This window comes from Phocoena sinus, chromosome 5 (assembly GCF_008692025.1).
Source record: "Phocoena sinus isolate mPhoSin1 chromosome 5, mPhoSin1.pri, whole genome shotgun sequence".
NCBI classification, from domain to species: Eukaryota; Metazoa; Chordata; class Mammalia; order Artiodactyla; family Phocoenidae; genus Phocoena; species Phocoena sinus.
In genome coordinates, this window is record NC_045767.1 from 73,832,001 (window position 1) to 73,844,647 (window position 12,647).

Genomic DNA, 12,647 nt, shown 5'->3' on the forward strand with positions numbered 1-12,647 from the left:
CATGTTAAATATGATTTAACTGCTGTGTGTTCTATATGAAAGGTGTTAAGAGAGTAAACCTTAAGAGTTCCCCATCACAAGGAAAAATATTTTAAAATTTCCTTAAGGGCTTCCCTGGTGGCACAATGGTTGAGAGTCCGCCTGCCGATGCAGGGGACACGGGTTCGTGCCCCGGTCCGGGAAGATCCTACATGCCGCGGAGCTGCTGAGCCCGTGAGCCATGGCCGCTGAGCCTGCGCATCCGGAGCCTGTGCTCCGCAACGGGAGAGGCCACAACAGTGAGAGGCCTGCGTACCGCAAAAAAAAAAAAAATTTCCTTAATATTCTGTCTATGTGAGATGATGGGTGTTTACTACACTTATTGTGGTAATCATTTCATAAGGTGCGTAAGTCAAATCATTATGCTGTACACCTTAAACCGATACAGTTCTGTATGTTAATTATAGCTCAATAAAACTGGGGGAAAAAAGAGTGAAAAGGTGTCTCACCAGCCCATTGAGTTGGTTCATAAAACAAGCAAGTTTTGAGATCTGGGTCTGGGTCAGCCCCTTTTTGTCGTGGATGCCCCTGAGGAAGGGTGGTGGCAGTGTCTGCTCTAACAGCCACCATGTTTAAGTCTCACGGCTGCAGAGGCTCCTCACTGGGGACTTGAACTTGGAGGTGACCAATAGGAGCCTGAGGACAGTGGGGCATGTTCACCAGCTGGGAGGTGTCGGAAGACGCAAACACCAGTCACTCCAGGGACATTGCATTTGTCACAAGGCCACCGTGGAAGAAGTATAAGCAGCCATGCATGCAAGGCTACATAAGGTGGATGGACAAGAAACCCTCGGGGTGAGCCAAACAGGCCTTTTTCAAGAGATGACTCTAGAAGGCCCGCTGACCTGATTAAGGAAGACACTGCATAACTCCTCTCAGGAGGTTATTTGGGGACTTACCTGGTGGTGCAGTGGTTGGGAATCCGCCTGACAGTGCAGGGGACACGGGTTCAATCCCTGGTCCAGGAAGATCCCACATGCCGCGGAGCAACTAAGCCCATGCGCCACAACTACTGAGCCTGCACTCTAGAGCCCGTGAGCCACAACTACTGAGCCTGTATGCCACAACTACTGGGGCCCGTGTGCCTGGAGCCCATGCTCTGCAACAGGAGAGGCCGCCGCAGTGAGAAGCCCACGCACAGCAGCAGAGTGGCCCCTGCTCGCTGCAAGTAGAGAAAGCCCGCACGCAGCAGCAAAGACCCAACATAGCCAAAGATAAATAAAATTAAAAAAAAAAAGAGGTTATTTGAACAGTAAACAGTAAATAAGGCCACGAGAGAGAGGCACGGTTTTGGTAACCTTCAGTGACCATGGTTCTGTGCAACCAGTTATTATCCAGGAAGGCCACACTGTGGATGACTGCGGAAGTCCCACTGCTGTGAAGTGAGATGAGCATTGTATGACTGAGGGTTGGCCAACTTTTCATCCAGCTCACTGTGGACTCTTTGGTGGTGCCTAAGAGTTGACTTTGACAGAATCCACTTTCTTGATGGGCAAAAACTTCAGTGGTTATGGTGGCAGCCGTGGTGGAGAAGGTGAATGATGTGGGAATGAGGGAGGTGGCAGAAGCTACAATGCCCTTAGGCAATTACAATTAATCTTCAAATTTTGTTTCAGGAAAGAACCGAAATGTTGGAGGCAGAAACCCTGGCTCTTATGGTGGTAGAGGTCACTCTTCTGGCAAACCACAAGTCGCAGGTGGCTCTGGTGGCTCCAGGCTGTGGCAGGTGCCGGGGTGGGGACAGATATCACCACTGGGAGATAAGCCTTGGCAGGGGTGGCAAGAGGGAAAAGTGACAAGGCAGCTGCACTTCAGTCAGGGCTGACAGCCATCCTACGTGCACCGTGTGGCACCCTGGGTCCCTGCTGATGGGCAGTTCTTATTGCTCAGGTTTTGTGCCATAAGACTGATGAATATTTCCAGTGTCATGCCTCAATAAACAGACTTGTGAATTCAGCCAAGCAGTACTTAGCCCTCTAAGCCAAATCTTACAGTATGTACCTTTAGGCCAAGGCCTCTGAAATAACCCCAAGTGCTCCTCCTTTGGGGCCTTATCTTTACTTGGACTCAATGTCTTATAGGGTCCCCAGATACCCTGGTTCAGAGGTAGCCGCAGAATCAGGGAACCTCAGAGTCCTGAGGAGACCTCAGAAATGTTCTAACCCAACAACCTTATTTTACAGAAGGAAAAACTGAAGTACAGAGAGGATTACTCTTTGGGTTCAAATAAAAACTGGCTGGACCAGTATATTACTAATTAACTAATTAATTTTAGATCTTTAAATTTTACTCAGTTGAATTTCTTTTTTGTATGTTCTTTATTTTTTCCCCCACATCTTTATGGGAGTATAAATGCTTTACAATGTTTTCTTAGTTTCTGCTGTATTACAAAGTGAATCAGCTATACGTGTACATATATCCCCATATCCCCTCCCTGTTGCATCTCCCTCCCACCCTCCCTATCCCACCCCTCTAGGCGGTCACACAGCACCGAGCTGATCTCCCTGTGCTGTGCGGCTGCTTCCCACTAGCTAGCTATTTTACATTTGGTAGTGTGTATATGTCAATGCTACCCTCTCACTTCGTCCCAGCTTCCCCTTCCCTGTCCCCCATGCCCTCAAGTCCGTTCTCTACGTCTGCGTCTTTAGTCCTGCCCTGCCACTAGGTTCATCAGTACCGGTTTTTAAAATTCCATATATAGCGTTAGCATACGGTATTTGTTTTTCTGTTTCTGACTTACCTCACTCTGTATGACAGATTCTAGGTCCATCCACCTTACTACAAATAATTCAATTTCATCCCTTCAAATGGCTGAGTAATATTCCATTGTATATATGTGTCACATTTTCTTTACCCATTCATCTGTTGATGGATATTTAGGTTGCTTCCATGTCCTGGCTATTGTAAATAGTGCTGCAATGAACATTGTGGTACATGTATCTTTTTGAATTATGGTTTTCTCAGGGTATATGCTCAGTAGTGGGATTGCTGGGTCATATAGTATTCTATTTTTAGTTTTTTAAGGAACCTCCATACTGTTCTCCATAGTGGCTGTATCAATCTACATTCTCACCAACAGTGCAAGGGGGTTCCCTTTTCTCCACACCCTCTCCAGCATTTATTGTTTGTAGATTTTTTGATGATGACCACAGTGACCTCACTGTGGTCTTGATTTGCATTTCTCTAATGATTAATGATGTTGAGCATCTTTTCATGCATTTGTTGGCCATCTGTATGTCTTCTTTGGAGAAATGTCTATTCAGGTCTTCTGCTCAGTTTTGGATTGATTTGTTTGTTTTTGTGATATTGAGCTGCATGAGCTGCTTGTATATTTTGGAGATTAATCCTTTGTCAGTTGCTTCGTTTGCAAATATTTTCTCCCATTATGAGGGTTGTCTTTTCTTCTTGTGTATGGTTTCATTTGCTGTGCAAAAGCTTTTAAGTTTCATTATGTCCCATTTGTTTATTTCAGTTTTTATTTCCATTTCTGTAGGAGGTGGGTCAGAAAGGATCTTGCTATGATTTATGTCATAGAGTGTTCTGCCTATGTTTTCCTCTAAGAGTTTGATAGTGTCTGGCCTTACATTTAGGTCTTTAATCCATTTTGAGTTTATTTTTGTGTATGGTGTTAGGGAGTGTTCTAATTTCATTCTTTTACTTGTAGCTGTCCAGTTTTCCCAGCACCACATCTTGAAGAGGCTGTTTTTTGCCTCCTTTATCAAAGATAAGGTGACCATATGTGCATGGGTTTATCTCTGGTCTTTCTATCTCGTTCCATTAATCTATATTTCTCTTTTTGTGCCAGTACCATACTGTCTTGACTACTGTAGCTTTGTAGTATAGTCTGAAGTCAGGGAGCCTGATTCCTCTGGCTCTGTTTTTCTTTCTCAAGATTGCTTTGGCTATTCGGGGTCCTTTGTGTTTCCATACAAATTGTAAAATTTGTTCTAGTTCTGTGAAAAATGTCATTGGTAATTTGATAGGGATTGCATTGAACCTGTAGATTCTTTGGGTAGTACAGGCATTTTCACAATATTGACACTTCCAATCCAGGAGCATGGTATATCTCTCCATCTGTCTTTGATTTCTTGCATCAGTGTTTTATAGTTTTCTGAGTACAGGTCTTTTGCCTCCTTAGGTAGGTTTATTCCTAGGTATTTTATTCTTTTTGTTGCAATAGTAAATGGGATTGTTTCCTTAATTTCTCTTTCTGATCTTTTGTTGTTAGTGTATAGGAATGAAAGAGATTTCTGTGCATTAATTTTGTATCCTGCAACCTTACCAATTTCATTGATTAGTTCTAGTGTTTTCTGGTGGCATCTTTAGGATTTTCTATGTAGAGTGTCATGTCATCGGCAAACAGTGACAATTTTACTTCTTCTTTTCCAATTTGTATTCCTTTTATTTCTTTTTCTTCTCTGCTGTGGCTAGGACTTCCAATACTGCATTGAATAATAGTGGCAAGAGTGGACAGCCTTCTCTTGCTACTGATCTTAGAGGAAATGCTTTCAGTTTTTCACCATTGAGAATGATGTATGCTGTGGGTCTGTCATATATGGCTTTTATTATGTTGAGGTAGGTTCCCTCTATGCCTACTTTCTGGAGAGTTTTTATCATAAATGGGTGTTGAATTTTGTCAAAAGCTTTCTCTGCATCTATTGAGATGATCATATGGTTTTTCTCCTTCACTTTGTTAATATGGTGTATCACATTGATTGTTTTGCATATACTGAAGCATCTTTGCATCCCTGGGATAAATCCCACTTGATCATGGTGTGTGATCCTTTTAATGTGCTGTTGGATTCTGTTTGCTAGTATTTTGTTGAGGAGTTTTGCATCTATGCTTATCAGTGATATTTGTCTATAATTTTCTTTTTTTGTGATATCTTTGTCTGGTTTTGGTATCAGGGTGATGGTGGCCTCATAGAATGAGGTTGAGTGTTCCTCCCTCCACAGTTTTTTGGAAGAATTTGAGAAGGATAGATGTTAACTCTTCTACAAATGTTTGATAGAATTTGCCTGTGAAGCCATCTGGTCCTGGACTTTTGTTTGTTGGAAGATTTTTAATTACAGTTTCAATTTCATTACCTGTGATTGGTCTGTTTATATTTTCTAATTCTTCCTGGTTCAATCTTGGAAGGTTGTACTTTTCCAAGAATTTGTCCATTTCTTCCAGGTTTTCCATTTTATTGGCATATAGTTGCTTGTAGTAGTCTCTTATGATCTTTTGTATTTCTGCAGTGTCAGTTGTATTCTCTCCTTTTTCATTTCTAATTTTATTGATTTGAGTCCTCTCCCTTTTTTTCTTGATGAGTCTGGCTACAGGTTTATCAATTTTGCTTAACTTCTCAAAGAACAAGCTTTTAGTTTTATTGAACTCTGCTACTGTTTTGTTTGTTTCTATTTCATTTATTTCTGCTCTGATCTTTATGATTTCTTTCCTTCTACTAATTTTGGGTTTTCTTTGTTCTTCTTTTTCTAGTTGCTTTAGGTGTAAGGTTAGATTGTTTATTTGAGATTATTCTTGTTTCTTGAGGTGAGCTTGAATTAATATGAACTTCCCTCTTAGAACTGCTTTTGCTGCGCCCCATAGGTTTTGGATCGTCGTGTTTTTGTTGTCATCTGTTTCTAGGTATGTTTTTATTTCCTCTTTGATTTCTTCAATGATCTCTTGGTTATTTAGCAGTGCACTGTTTAGCTTCCATATATTTGTGTTTTTTTACTGTTTTTTTCCTGTAACTGATTTCTAATCTCATAGCGGTGTGGTTGGAAAAGATGCTTGATACGATTTCAATTTTCTTAAATTTTCTAAGGTTTGATTTGTGACCCAAAATGTGATCTATTGTGGAGAATGTTCTGTGTGCACTTGAGAAGAAAGTGTATTCTTCCGCTTTCGGGTGGAATGTCCTAAAAATATCAATTAAGTCTATCTGGTCTATTGTGTCATTTAAAGCTTTTGTTTCCTTATTTATTTTCTGTCTGGGTGATCTGTCGATTGGTGTAAGTGGGGTGTTAAAGTCCCCCACTATTATTGTGTTACTGTTGATTTCTCCTTTTATGGCTGTTAGAATTTGCCTTATGTATTGAGCTGCTCCTATGTTGGGTGCATAAATATTTATAATTGTTATGTTTTCTTCTTGAATTGATCCCTTGATCATTGTGTAGTGTCCTTCCTTATCTGTTGTAGCAGTCTTTATTTTAAAGTCTATTTTAACTGATATGAGAATTGCTACTCCAGCTTTCTTGTGATTTCCATTTGCATGGAATATCTTTTTCCATCCCCTCACTTTCAGTCTGTATGTGTCCCTAGGTCTGAAGTGGGTTTCTTGTAGACAGCACAGATAAGGGTCTTGTTTTTGTATCCATTCAGCCAGTCTGTGTCTTTTGGTTGGAGAATTTAATCCATTTACATTCAAGGTGATTATCAATATGTATGTTCCTATTACCATTTTCTTAATTGATTTGGGTTTGTTTTTGTAGGTCTTTTTCTTCTATTGTGTTTCCTGCTTAGAGAAGTTCCTTTAGCATTCGTTGTAAAGCTGGTTTGGTGTTGCTGAATTCTCGTAGCTTTTGCTTGTCTGTAAAGATTTGATTTCTCCATCAAATCTAAATGGGATCCTTGATGGGTAGAGTAGTCTTGGTTGTAGGTTTTTCTCTTTCATCACTTTAAATATGTCCTGCCACTCCCTTCTGGCTTGCAGAGTTTCTGCTGAAAGATCAGCTGTTAACCTAAAATAATAATAACCATAAAATAATGTATGTACTGTCTGATACATACCTCTTCTCATTACTAATAATAATCCATCAAGTACTTTCACATAATTTCAAGTATAATTTCAAGTATTCACATCCTCACCGGTCTTTGAGGTAGGGAGTATACAGTAATTCCTTCGATTAACCTAAGATCACATGGGAAGCAGGTGGTAGAGGTGGAACTTAGACCTGGAGACACAAACATCTCTACCCTCTGCCCACCCCATGATGCTTTGATTGTCCAGTGCATGTGGGCCAGTCATTGGACATGAAAGCTCTTTGAGAAATGTCATCTAAATTCCATTTTTCTGTCTTCCAGAGAGACACACAAAATGCAAGCAAGAGAAGTAGAAAGCTCCCAAGGACTCTAGGGCAGTGTACCCTGGCCCAGGTAGGCCCTGTTTTATTTTAATGTCATGAGCAGGACCCATATGAGCCAAATAAGACCCCAGAAGAGACTGTTCATTTACACATGGTGGGCGGTGGGGAGCATGAGTTGGAGTTCTGCTCTTTGACCTGCCTGGCATTCATTTCCTAACTGTAAGCAACCTGTTTTCACTCCTGGTCCCAGGGATCCAGTGGCGCTGATCTCACCCACTCTGCTCCAGGGCTGGGCACATAATCTACACCTGGCCAATCAGCATTTTCTATCCTCTTGGCCAAGATGATTGCCTTTGGGTTGGGATTGTAACCCAAGCCAGGCCAATGAGACTCAATCCTGGAACTTTTACTGGAGATACTGGGAAAGAGGTTTTTCCTTTGAGCTGAGAGTTGCGAGCTATGTGGCTGAGGTAAGCCTGGAGCTTCCAAGGACAACCACCTGGCCGGAGCCTGCCTGAGAACAAAGACGGGCAAGAGAGGAGAGGCTGGCCTGGGACCTGTGGACCTATGGACCTATGGATGCTATTGGAGCCTACGAGCCCAGCCATACCTGAACCCACCAAGTCTACCTGTGGATTTTCCAGTTACACAAGCCCAGAAATTCCATTGTGATCCTTAAGCCAGTTTGAATTGAGTTTCTGTCATTTTTATCTGCAGGAAGTATACTGAATGCTTTGAAAAGAGAGATTCTTTTCCTATCTTCCCTAGATAAGATGATGACCACTCCACCAGCCTTGTTGTTCTTCTGCTCCTTAGCTGAGGCCAGTTCTGCTCTCTCAGCTAAAGGCATCATGGATTATTCTTCAGCATCACAGGCTGACACTGTGATGACCCCATCTCCAACAATGACCTCAGGACTGAGGGATTTCAGTTGGAATGGGAGACAGCTGTGAGCAGAGGCTTTCTATGGAAAAGACTCAGCCTTTCTATTGCTTTGCTGACTCAGGCTTTCTATGGAAATCTCTCTTCATCGTTTTAAGCAATTAGACATCAGCTGTGACATTAAGCCAGCTTCCCACTACATAAGCCATCAACATGACAGTAGTATCCACTTCCCCAAAGCCAGGGTTTCATTCATTTATTCCCTGCACTCACCGGATACCAGGCTTGTGACTGTTAGCTGATGTTCAGTAAATCACACAGCTGATGAGAAGGAAAAGTTGAAGTTTTGCAGAAACTAGGGCAGAGTAGTCCATAAATTTTTACTGACTTCACTTTTCTCACTCAAGTAAGTGTCTAATGAGGTAGAGAGAAAGGTATCATCACAGGTTTGGAATTATTCTCCGCCACTGGCCTTCCAGAGGGAGTAAAGCTATTTATTCCACAGCACAGGCTGGAGAATCAAAGCATTTCAGGCGTCTGGTCTGTCTCCAGAGGGGCTGAATCTGTTTGTACTCATGCTGACCTTTGATCGTGGAAGGAAGGCAACCCCCTGGGGGCTTTGTAGAGGCTAGTTTGTAAATCTAGCATCTGTCTATAAATGTGCTTTAATTTTCACCTCTCCCTCTTTGGCACCCCTCCACCTGCAGCTTTCTTCAGATCTATTCTATTGGGAGGACAGGAATGAGTGGGCACAAATAAGAACTGGCCCAGTCCCTGGAGTCTGGCAGGATCTGGTTGGCTGGTTCCTATTCTTGGACTTGACCCTGAACCTAATACTTCTGCACCTACAGCAGTGCCTGACACATAATAGCCACGCAATCCAGGCTAAGTTGTTGCACAGCTCCAAAGGCCCCATTCAGATTTATTCTACGTGGTGCTCCAGCGGTGCCATTTATACAGGAAACAATGTGAATGGGGCTCCCTGGAATTGGGCAACTCAACGACTGCACTCAATATATTGGGTGGGCCAAAACATTTGTTCGTTGCCCGAACGTACTTTTTGGCCAACCCAATATTTTGCTGCTGAATAGACGAACGAATGGATGAATGCACTCCTGTTGGTCACGCTTTGGCTTCTCTCCTTGAGCACCCAAGGTTCTCCTTTCCACTACCTTGCCTTTACATTCTATTCACAAATCTTGACTGGATGGCATCAGCCTCTAGATGAATCCTGTTCCCATGCCAATCCGCTTTCCATTTAAGCAATTTGATTGCTTACTTTAGCTTCTGGACACGTTCTGCTCCAGCAGCCAGTTATTTAGGGTTCTGGGCCCTCACCATCCTCCTGCAGATTTGTGGTTCCCTTTACCCCCTCTCCCCTATCTCTCTTTCACTCCTGCTTGATCCTGCATGTGGACTTTTGCTCCTAGAATGTCAAGACACCAGGGTCAGTGGTTTTAGCTTCTCTGTTTCTTGTAGAAAAACACATGTCAGAAATGGACAATCATTCAAGTCGGTCATTAAATTGTGGTCCATTTCTGACATTAGTTATGGTCGCAATGTTTCTTCTCTTATTTCCTTTGGTTCCTCAAACCCTACTGTGAGAGCACCTCGTGCCTATTGGAACCTTGAGGTTCCCCACTAGGTTTGGGCACTAGCAAGTTCAAATACAAGTCTAAATGCCCTGGCTTCCAGCTTCCAAATCCTTCCATCATCTGGCAGCATCTTACTCATCCAACCCAAGTTCCCACTCAATCCTGGCACAATGCCTTCTGTCAGTGCAGCCTTTTCCACCCCTCTCCAAGATGCCACATTCATTCCTCCTTCAAATGCACCCTATCATCCAAATCTCACTCATCCCTCAAAGTCCAGCTCAACTTCCAGCTCTTTTAAGAAGTCTCCTATGGCCACTCCAGCCCTATTGATCTTCCTCTTTCTCCTTAAGTACAACTTGACACGCTTTATATGCATCACAATATATCACCCATTCTTTCCTCTGTAAATCTTTCCTTCCTAACTAGCCTATACATTCCCTGGGAGCAGGGATCATGCCACATGATTTCATTGACCTTCACATGGCCTCACACACATGATAATGTAAGCAAATAAAATTGACTAATCCTACTTCATGGTTAAATACCTAATATTTCTGGTGTATCTTCTTTTATTTTTTATAAATTTATTTATCTTTTATTTTTGGCTGTGTTGGGTCTTTGTTACCGCACACAGGCTTTCTCTAGTTGAGGCGAGCAGGGGCTACTCTTCGTTGTGGTGCGCGGGCTTCTCATTGCAGTGGCTTCTCTTGTTGCAGAGCACGGGCTCTAGGTGCACAGGCTTCAGTAGTTGTGGCGTGCGGGCTCAGTAGTTGTGGCTTGTGGGCTCTAGAGTGCAGGCTCAGTAGTTGTGGCTCACGGGCTTAGTTGCTCCATGGCATGTGGGATCTTCCTGGACCAGGGCTTGAACCCGTGTCCCCTGCATTGGCAGGTGGATTCTTAACCACTGTGCCAACATGGAAGTCCCCTTCTTTTTAAACCATTTTAAAAGCACTGGCTTTTTCAACTTTTCAGCATCACGTTGATGAGGACAAGTGAACATATGTTTGCCAGGGTTGCAGAACAAACTAGAATACTCTCCTCTAAACCCCTGCTGGAGCCTGTTACCTATACATAATGGTCACATGGGAAGAACATACGAAGCAATCAAGGTTCTGCGGATGATTCAATGCTCAAGTGGGGCTGTGGCATTTGTCAACAGCCACCAGTGTTCAGCAAATGTGCTTCTGGTCACTGAGCACCGGGACTATTGTAAAGCATTATCTCTGCTCTGAATGGGGCTGATGTTATGTAATAGAAGGACAGAAGGTGGAAAAAGCAAAACACCAAGAAATAGATGAATGCCACTTTTCCTTTTTTAAAGCACCTTTCAGAGTACCTGGCTTATCATTGGAGTTAAATTGAATTTCACTCCACCGACCCAGTTCTCAGTACACAGTCCCTCGGTACCTGGGAGGCCCCTCAGTTGCCCAAATCTGCCGATGCTCAAGTCTCTTATATAAAATGTTGTATACAGCCTGGCTTCCTTTTCTGTGGGTTTTGCATCCCTGGGTATGGAGGGCTGACTGTAGTTTCTTTTTCAGGTCTTGAGACTTCTGGGCAAAATGCAGAGGTGGTTGAACTGAATGCTTAAGTTAAGTTCAAGAAGTGATAGTCTTTCCTCTTCCCACCCTGGGAATAAGCTGCAAGTCTTCATTTTGTTCTTGCTTTTCCGATTAGCCAGTCCTCAACTTCCTATGCTCTGACCCTAAATTGACATACTAACATCCTGATCAAATCCCAGCCCTGTAGCTGTGGTCGGGTGCTCTTACCCTGGTGGGTTAGATGAGAAGCAATTTTTTAAAATATATATGAGAAGTCATTTTTAACAACTGTAGCTCCTACCACACACCACACACACACACACACACACACACACACACACACAGAGCTTGGGACTCCAGTCTTTCCCCAACCTGCTGCTTTCTTCACCCTTGCGTTTCACACATTCCTTTCCAAACATAAAGCCCCTCCACCTGCAAGTTGCATAGAAGATGAAAAAGCAAGAGGAAGGCTGAGGATAGAGGGACTTGGCCCTGGAGAGGCGGGACGGTAGAGCATCCTGAGAGGCAGGCGGCAGGCTGTGGGTGGTAGGGCTCTGGAGCCAGACTGTCTGGGTTCAAACATTGCCTTTCCCACTTCCTACCTGTATCATCTTGAACAAACCACTGAGCTTTTCTGGGTCTGTCTGTAAATAGCGGGACAACAGTATTAGCCGTGTCTTGTGTGTTTGTGGTGACAATTAACTGAGTCATTACATATGGAGCTCTTGGAATAGTGCCTGGGACATGGTATGTGCCTAATCGGTAGTATCATTGTCAGGGAAGGCACGTGAGTCCCCTCGGTACCAGGATAAGACCCACACGAGACAGCGAACAACAGGAAACAGTCTGACCTGTTCCTGCACAAAATCTGCTCTATTCATTAATTTTATTTGGCAAATATTTACTGAGACCTAGTATGTGCAAGGCACAGAGAATACAGTCCCTGCCCTTGTGAGCTTACGGGCCAGCCTGTCTGTACCTGCACAGACTGGACGCTGGCTGTGCAGCATGGTGGCCAGCCCCCAGGAAGGTCCAGGAGTCCCTCCCCGTCACTCTCCCTCCTTGTCGACATCCTTCCCACGTAGATTCCAGAATCAGCCACGCATCCAAATCCCAGATAAACTCGCCCCCTTGGTTCCCTGAGACACCACACCCCTTCCTCTGTTTCTGCTTCCCTGAGCCACACCCTCCCTATTCCCATCTCATTTTAACTGGTCCTCTGGTTCCCGAAGCATTTTCAGTGGATGTGACCTGCCTGTTCTGTTCTCCTTGCGCCGTCCTCACCATCGCCCTGTCGTTTCCTCGTCTTATCACCCAGTTTGGGCCGTTGGCCTCAATTCTGCTTCCCAAGACACCAGCCGGCCAGCCACAGCACCCTCTCCATCTTCTGCCCCTGGCAGTGTCCTCCGACTGCAAAGCCATCCTCTTCGTTCGTCTCCTGGAATCAGTGAAAAGACTGAGCCAGTGCGTGGTGCAGCCCGGGAGCCTGCCTCACGTCCAGAGCCCTTCTCCATCT